Source organism: Metopolophium dirhodum, chromosome 1 (assembly GCF_019925205.1).
Source record: "Metopolophium dirhodum isolate CAU chromosome 1, ASM1992520v1, whole genome shotgun sequence".
In the NCBI taxonomy this organism is placed as follows: Eukaryota; Metazoa; Arthropoda; class Insecta; order Hemiptera; family Aphididae; genus Metopolophium; species Metopolophium dirhodum.
The window spans coordinates 64,567,246-64,575,618 of record NC_083560.1 but is presented as its reverse complement, the minus strand read 5'-3'; the positions used below and the strand labels follow the sequence as shown (position 1 = coordinate 64,575,618).

The window sequence follows — 8,373 nt, the reverse complement described above, 5'->3', positions numbered from 1 at the left end:
CACCAACTCAACCTCGCGTCCAACTGGTTCCACAGGTGGCGAATCAAAATAAACCCGACCAAAACAGTAGGCGTCCTCTTCGGGCGTTCTAATACAACCCACATTCCACCTCTAACCATCGATAACCAACCCGTTAACTGGTCAAAACAGGCCAAATACTTAGGCGTCACGATTGGACGTAAACTTACATTCAACCAACACATTCAAGACGTAACCAAAAAAGCTACCCGCGTCCGTGGTATGCTTTACCCCTTACTTAACCGTACTAGTCCCGTTCCGCTGAAAACAAAACTTAACATACTTAAACTCTACGTGACCCCTATACTTACATATGCTGGCTCTTCCTGGGCACCCTTTATCGCCCCCCCCCCCCATTGGAGACGTATTGAATCCGTCCAAAACATCGGCATACGCACGATAACCGGTATGCCCACTATCGTTAGAAACTCGGCCCTTTTAAAATCAGCCGACTTCAAATCTATCCAAAATTCCATTTGCTCTCAATCAAAAACAATGTTCTACAAAAACTCTTTTTCCGAATACGATCATATCCGCCTCTTAGGTAAAACCCACTCCCCTCCAACCACCAAACGTTTACTCAAACCATACCCATTAAATTGGACTGACTAACATAACTGAACCTACCAATCAACCCCAAAATCCATCCACTAGTAGAGGCACAAGCCTGGAATAGTAAACGGCATAGCCACCCCTCCCAAAGCAAAGCAAAGCACCAAGTCATCATTCATCAAAAAACAGTCAACATGAAGACTACAGGAAAATACGAGCATTTGAGAAAAGCCGCGGCAGAAGCAAGACAGCGAACGCTCAAAGTCGACAAGATCGATAACTACGGACTAGCATCAATCCGCCTGGTAAAAGTAAGGTCACCAGCCGAGGAAGCTGAACGAAAAAGAAATAAAGAAAAACACATGACCATGATCAAATGGGTAACGGAAGTAAACGAAGCCAGACAGACACGCAACCACGATTGGAACACATCGATCGATTGGAGAATGGTAACTGAAAAAACAGTACACAAATACGTACCGTTTGAACAAAAGGATATTCAACTATCAGAAGCAGTCAAGTACGTCACCGAATGCCTAGCAAAACACGAACGCCCAAAGAATGGTAGAGCAAACATAGGAGAAGACACGCCACTGTGATATCTATCACGAAATAAGTTACGCAAGGCTTTATACAGGGCTTCTATCAACCGCACTCGTGCTTTGACAAATTAGTGCCCAATTACTTCGCCACCCGGTCACTAATCCGGGGGGGGGGGGGGGGAATTGATACGGTACAAAATACACACAACGATTAAAAAGGCCGTTCTCACGGCCACCAGATAGTACTCGTATGACAAGCCAAGACAACTTATGTCTTGCACATAGTTCACACAAACAATCAGATCTTATACGAGTACTATACATAACATTGCCGAGTGAAAACGACATCTAGGATACCTGGCGATCTATAGGTCGATGTCGTTTTCACTTGCCAAACACTAGATACGCCCACCAATCACAACAACGCTAGGGTCGGTCGATGCGTATATATACGGGTGCATTCGACCGATCGTCACCACTAGCACTCGTTCGACTACCTTATCCTACTCAAATCGACAACCTCAACGAGCTATCATCTGACCACAACCCTATCCTTCTGGAGACCTTGTGTACTCCGGTATCATCGTCCCCTCCAACGACTAACCGCTTCATTAACTGGACAAAATACAAGACAATCCTATCCAACTTACCAAACCCAACTGAACGACCGACCATCAACAGTGAGTCAATCGACTTGGCAATTGATACTCTCACCAAAAACATACAACACGCGATCGAAGCTAGCGTATTTACCCCTAAACACAAAAACTCTTCCTTTTTACTACCTGACTACATAAAACTTGAAATAACGGAAAAAAACCAATTACGCCGTCAATGGCAAAGAAACCGTGACCCGACTACCAAACGTCAACTTAACGCCAAAATCTCACTAATCAGAACTTTACTCGAAACTCACAAAACTGACCAGTGGGACATTTTTCTTAATTCTCTTGACCATCAGGACGGCTCTATATACAAACTAAACAAATGTCTCCTCCACAAACGTCCTGCATCCCACCCTCTCACCGGCCCCAACGGTCTAGTTTTTCCGGCCATCGATCGAGCCGAGCTGATAGCTGACTCTCTCGAACTCCAATTCCAACCAAACCCTGGTCCCGACCTTCCAGAAGTTTCTGCCCACTCCAACTTACTTCGAAACATAAGTATCACCAAATCTAATTTATTCACCACCCCTGGCACAATCCAAAAAATCATAAACAACCTCCGCAAAAAGAAAGCCCCTGGTGTCGATCTCATCACCAACACTGCTCTTAAATTTCTACCGAATAACATTCTACTTTCCTTAACACAAGTTATAAATTGCTCCCTCAGAATTTGCTACTTTCCACGTGCTTGGAAAAAAGCAGTAATAATTTCCATCCCTAAGCCGGGTAAAGATCACAAACTTCCCGATAATTACCGACCCATCGCTCTACTCTCCTCAATATCAAAAATTTACGAACGAATCATCCTCTCTCACCTTCAAACCAATCTTCGAGACAAAATCCGCCCAGAACAATTTGCTTTCAGACCTGAACACTCTACCACTCTACAACTGACCAAACTTACTCACCAACTTAGTCAGAACTTTAACAAAAACGTTAACACCGCCTCCATTTTCCTTGACGTGGAAAAAGCCTTCGACCGGGTCTGGCACGGTCTGGCCTCCTCTACAAACTGTCCCAACTCAACATCTCGACTGAAATCGTTAAAATCATCGAATCCTTTCTCACTGACCGCACTTTTGTCACAAAAATCGAAGACTCATTCTCGTCCACCAGACACATACTCGCAGGCGTCCCTCAAGGATCCTGCCTTTCACCTACTCTCTACTTGACTTACATTAACGACATACCAACAACTTCTAAAGCTCACCTCTCACTATTCGCTGACGACACTATGTTCTTTACTTTCGACAAAAACCCGAAACGCGCAGCCATACAATTACAACACCAACTCAACCTAGCTACCACATGGTTTCATCGCTGGAAAATCAAAATAAACCCTACCAAAACAATAGGTATTCTTTTCGGACGTTCCAATACTACTCACATCCCACCACTACTACTCGACAACCATCCAGTGACTTGGTCCAATCATGCCAAATACCTCGGCGTTACAATAGGACGCAAACTCACCTTCGACAAACACGTTCAAGACATCACCAAAAAAGCCACTCGCGTCCGCGGAATTCTTTACCCCATTCTCAACCGTTCTAGCCCTGTCCCAAAATCTTCAAAGCTCAATATTCTAAAACTCTACGTCTCTCCAATTCTTTCATATGCTGGCCCCTCTTGGGCTCCTTTCATCGGTCCCTCACATTGGAGACGTATCGAATCTGTTCAAAACATCGGCATTCGCACGATAACGGGTTTACCCACTATCGTTAAAAATTCGGTCCTTCTAAAATCGACAAATTTCAAATCTATTCAAAACTCCATTCGTTCCCAAACCAAATCAATGTTCTACAAAAATTCTTTCTCGAATCATACTTACATCCGACTTCTAGGTAAAACACACCCTCCCCCAAATACTAAACGTAAATTGAAACCCTACCCACTCTCTTGGGCAGACCAATAAATCTAACCATTTCTTCTTAATTTCCATCCACTAGTAGAGGCATAAGCCTGGAATAGTAAACGGCATAGCCATCCCTTTCAAAGCAAAGCAAAGCAAAGCGATCGTCACCAGTTGGGCACCCTTTATAGGACCCTCTCAATGGAACCAAATCGAATCCGTCCAAAACATCGGCATACGCACCATAACGCGTATGCCCACTATCGTTAAAAATTCGGTCCTTCTAAAATCAGCGAATTTCAAGTCAATCAAAAATTCTATTCATAGCCAATCTAAATCGATGTTCTATAAAAACTCTTTCTCTACCCATGCCCACATCCGACTCTTAGGGAAATCTCACACCCCACCAACCACAAAGCGTAGAATCAAACCCTACCCTTTGACATGGGTTGACCAACAAATTTAACACCACCTTCCTAAAACATCCATCCACTAGTAGAGGCAAAAGCCTGGTATAGTTTCACGGCTTAGCCATCCCCCCAAAGCAAAGCAAAGCGATCGTCACCAGTAATTCTCCAATCTTCCAGACATCAAGCTCAACCAAAATTCATAGCTGCTGTCACTGGAAAAACGGAGGACACCCACTGCCACGCCGGAGCGACTAACCTGAGGAAGGAGACGACGACGAGACCAGCGAGATCCAAGAAGCCCCCCGACCAACCGAGGACTAGATACGGATAATACGGACGCGCATAATCGATCCACGGTGCCGCTCACATTCTGTACGAGGACCGAGGACTAGATACAACGACCGAAACGAATAATACGAACGCGCATAATCGACCCACGCTGCCGCTCACATTCCGTACGGGGACCGAGGACTACGAAGATTCGCCGGACACACGGAGGATTCAGCCACGCCAAGTGATCCGAGTCACGGGATTCCATAAACCCGGACCCGTGTTCAACACTCGTAGAACTCACGGATAAATCCCCCCGAGCGCGCCTGCATAGGCCACGCTGCCCGTCCGGGTATACGAGCCAACGCCACTTATTTGAGCGGGCCGGACGTATCTACCCGGATCTTCCCTGATTGTAACCGACTCATTCCCTTATTGTCAAGGTGGTCACAACCCCGTGAACCATTCCATGCGGTCACGCGGACGTGAACCATCATCTCCAAACCTTATATAACATTATTTATATATGTAAAATAATAAAGACACTGATTACTCGAAATCAACCGAGTATAATTTCTTTAGCGTGACGGAGTTTCACCACCGGTGGCTCTGTTACATAGGTTACATATTATAAACATACCTTATAATTTAATATTTATTCAATTAAATATATGTTTTAGTGATGAGGTAAATAAAATAAATTTAAGTACTAATAAACAATAATTTTATGTTAAATTCAATTTTTTAGCATGTACATCCAAATGAATTAAATACATTTATGAAAATAGTAAAAGGAAGTTAAATAACAGTATTTCTGTGCAACCATATAAACAGTTAAAGTTATCTGAAGTTGGCCAAGTTTCTAAAAAACTTACTCAAAAAGAATTTGACCGAGAAAATTTAAAGCTTATTATAAACACTGTATCACCGTTTTCTACGATTGAACATCCTGCGTTCATTAACTATTGTAAATTGACTTCTAATAAAATACCAATGTGTAGGAGAAATTTAATGAGAGATATAAATTGTTTATATAATGGTATGATTGAAGAATTAAAAACTGAATTGTTCAAAATAGATTATATTTGCATTACTGCTGATTGCTGGAGAATTGTTCACAGGTAATACAATACATTAGTAAATAATACCTGCTAAAATAGACATTTTATTTTATTTTTTTTCGGGTCTTTTATAGGATTTACTGTGCATTGGCTTAATCCTACTACACTAGGGCGTAACTCAGAAGCACTTGCTTGCAGGCGTATGTTGGGAGGACATACATATCTATGATGCAATTGCAGAACTTATTGATAAAGTACTCACTGAATTTGACTTACAAAGTAAAACCACACTGCCTGTAACATACAATGCAGCACATTTTGTAAAAGCATTCAAGTAAGTAGTATCTATTATAGATGTATTTGTTTTGAATTAAATAAATATTTAAATTATTTTAGAGTATATAACACTAATGAAAGTGATAGAAGTGGGTTGAGTGGATGTAGTACTGGAAGGAATAAGGTCATTGAAAAACCTGAAAATGATGAAGCATTGAGAACCATAAGCATAGCGGATATTCTTGATAATGGTGATGATTTTGATGATTCATCAGAAATAAAATTACCTAAACACCAAAGGTGTGCAGCACATACATTAAATTTAATAGCTACGGTAGATATCCTAGAAGCTGAAAAAGATAATACATATAAAGTTCACAGTCGACGTGTATTTAGTAAATGTCAAGCAATTTTCAATAAACAAAATCAGTCTTCACAGTGCGCTGATTAAATCAAAGAAATTCTTGGACGATATCTCATAACACCAAATGCCACAAGGCAAGTTATATTATTATTCATAAATGAATAATTTTAAAAATATAGTTATGTTTTATATTGAAACAATTTATTTTAAATTAATTTTTAGATGGAATTCTTTTTACGATGCTATTAAATGTATTGTGGGCAATTTAACCAAAGTGGAAAAAGTGTTTGAAGTAGTTCAACTACCTCCTTTTGTAGTTCAAAGAGACGTGTCATTCTTACTTGAGTATTGCAAGGTATTATAATTTATGCTTATACATAATTCAAAACAAAAAGTATTTCTGTTGAATAATGAAATGTTGTTTTATAAGTTTATTAATATTTAGGTAATGTATTTTATTTGCATTGACTTTTTCATATTTTTTAAATACCACCAAGTACTTACTACAATAATGAATAAATTCATATTTGTAAAAAGGTATCTAGTATATTTTCAACTTTTTTCTCAGAATCTTAAAATAAAAAAAGTAAATTTTACAATAATATGTTGATAATTTTAAATTAAAATGTTTAAAATTATTAGTTCAACAATTGTAATTTATTGTTACCAAGATTCTAGGTACCTATACCAAAATCATTAATTTTATGTGTGTTTTGAATTTTGATCCATAAATATAAATGTTGTCTATTATTTTTTAGGTAATGAAACCTATTTCCATAGCATTGGATGTGTTACAAGGGGAAAAGCATGTGTGTATTGGGTATCTTTTACCAACTATAACAGCCGTAACAAAAGAATTGAATGAATTAAACAATTTAAATTACTGTAGACCATTAGTTAATGCTCTCAAAAATGGATTAAAAAAAAGGTAAAATTAATGTATTAAATATATAATTTAAAAAAAAATAGATATTAATACACATATAATTTATTATAATACAATTTTTTGGTTTTAATTATAAACTGTTGAGCATTACTACATAAGTATCAAGCCCTCGCGGTGGGAGTACTGGCTTTCAAAAATGCAAATTAAATTATATATATAAAATCAGTACATTAAAGTCTACATAGTTTTAATAAAATAAAATTCTGAGCAAATATCAATGGTACATTAAATTTAAATTTGATTTCAGATTCAATAGTTACATGCAGTCCAAACCTCTTAAAGTTTCTTCAGCATTAGTCCCAAAATTTAAATTGACTTGGGTAAGCTCAGAAGATAGAATTGAAACTAAAGATGATATCATTGATTTTGTGAGTTCTGAATTTATTCAAGAACACAACATTACTGCTTCTCAAACTTCTCAAACTTCTACTGAGCCTTCAGCTCATAACACTGATATTAGCGATGAAGAAGATAATTTCTTTACTTTTTCCTATACTGAAAATGTTATTGATAATTCTGATATACATACTTTGATTTCTGACTACAATTCTAACTCTAGTATAAAGTTTCCAATTGATTTACTAATTCAACTAAAAAAGGTCTACATTAAGTATAACACTGCAATACCATCATCGGCACCTGTAGAAACGGCTGTTTAGTGCTGGAGGTCAACTTTTTGAAAAAAGAAGAGGTTCAATGTGTGACAACAATTTTGAAATGACATAGTTGTTAAAATATAATAAGTATTTATAATATTAAAAAGTGATGTTTTGGTTAATGCAAAAATGTTTTTTTATTTAGGGTTAAAGAATTAAAATAAATGTACTTCTTAGTTGTAAGTTTCTATATTTATTTTTATTTTTTATAATCCATAACCATGAAATAACTTAACTATAATGATTATGTTATATGTAATTAAAGTAAATACTAAAGTCTATAAGTACCTATTGGCTATCTTCGACCACAGACAATATTATATATTATACTTATATAGTTATACTTTACTTACTACTTAGACTATAATATATGGTAAGTATAAAATCTATTAAATGTATATTTTTTTTTTATGTTTATCAAGTACCCATTACTTATTAGAATTTAATTATAATTTAGAATTTACTATTTAGTATTTGATAAGGTTTTATTAACATATTAAAGAAAATTGACCTTAAATTATTCATAAAAAAAACAACAATCAATATAAATAAAAATATTATTTTATGTATTCAAACGTAATATTATTATGTTATGTGTTTATGTATGTTATATACTCTTGTCTCTTATTATGCTGATTGTATTTATACTTTATAAATAATACAGTAAATACTAAATACTGCTAAGCATACTACATGGTTGGCCACATGGGCACAGAAATCTGAGCTTGATATAAATTCCATATTTGTTATTCATTTTGTAG

The 8,373-nt window shown here is 37.1% G+C and overlaps 1 pseudogene; it reads left to right on the top strand.

Annotated features, from left to right (window-relative positions):
• The first annotated feature begins 5,087 nt into the window (after positions 1-5,087).
• LOC132940733 (uncharacterized) lies at positions 5,088-6,942 on the top strand (annotated as a pseudogene).
• Positions 6,943-8,373: the final 1,431 nt, after the last annotated feature.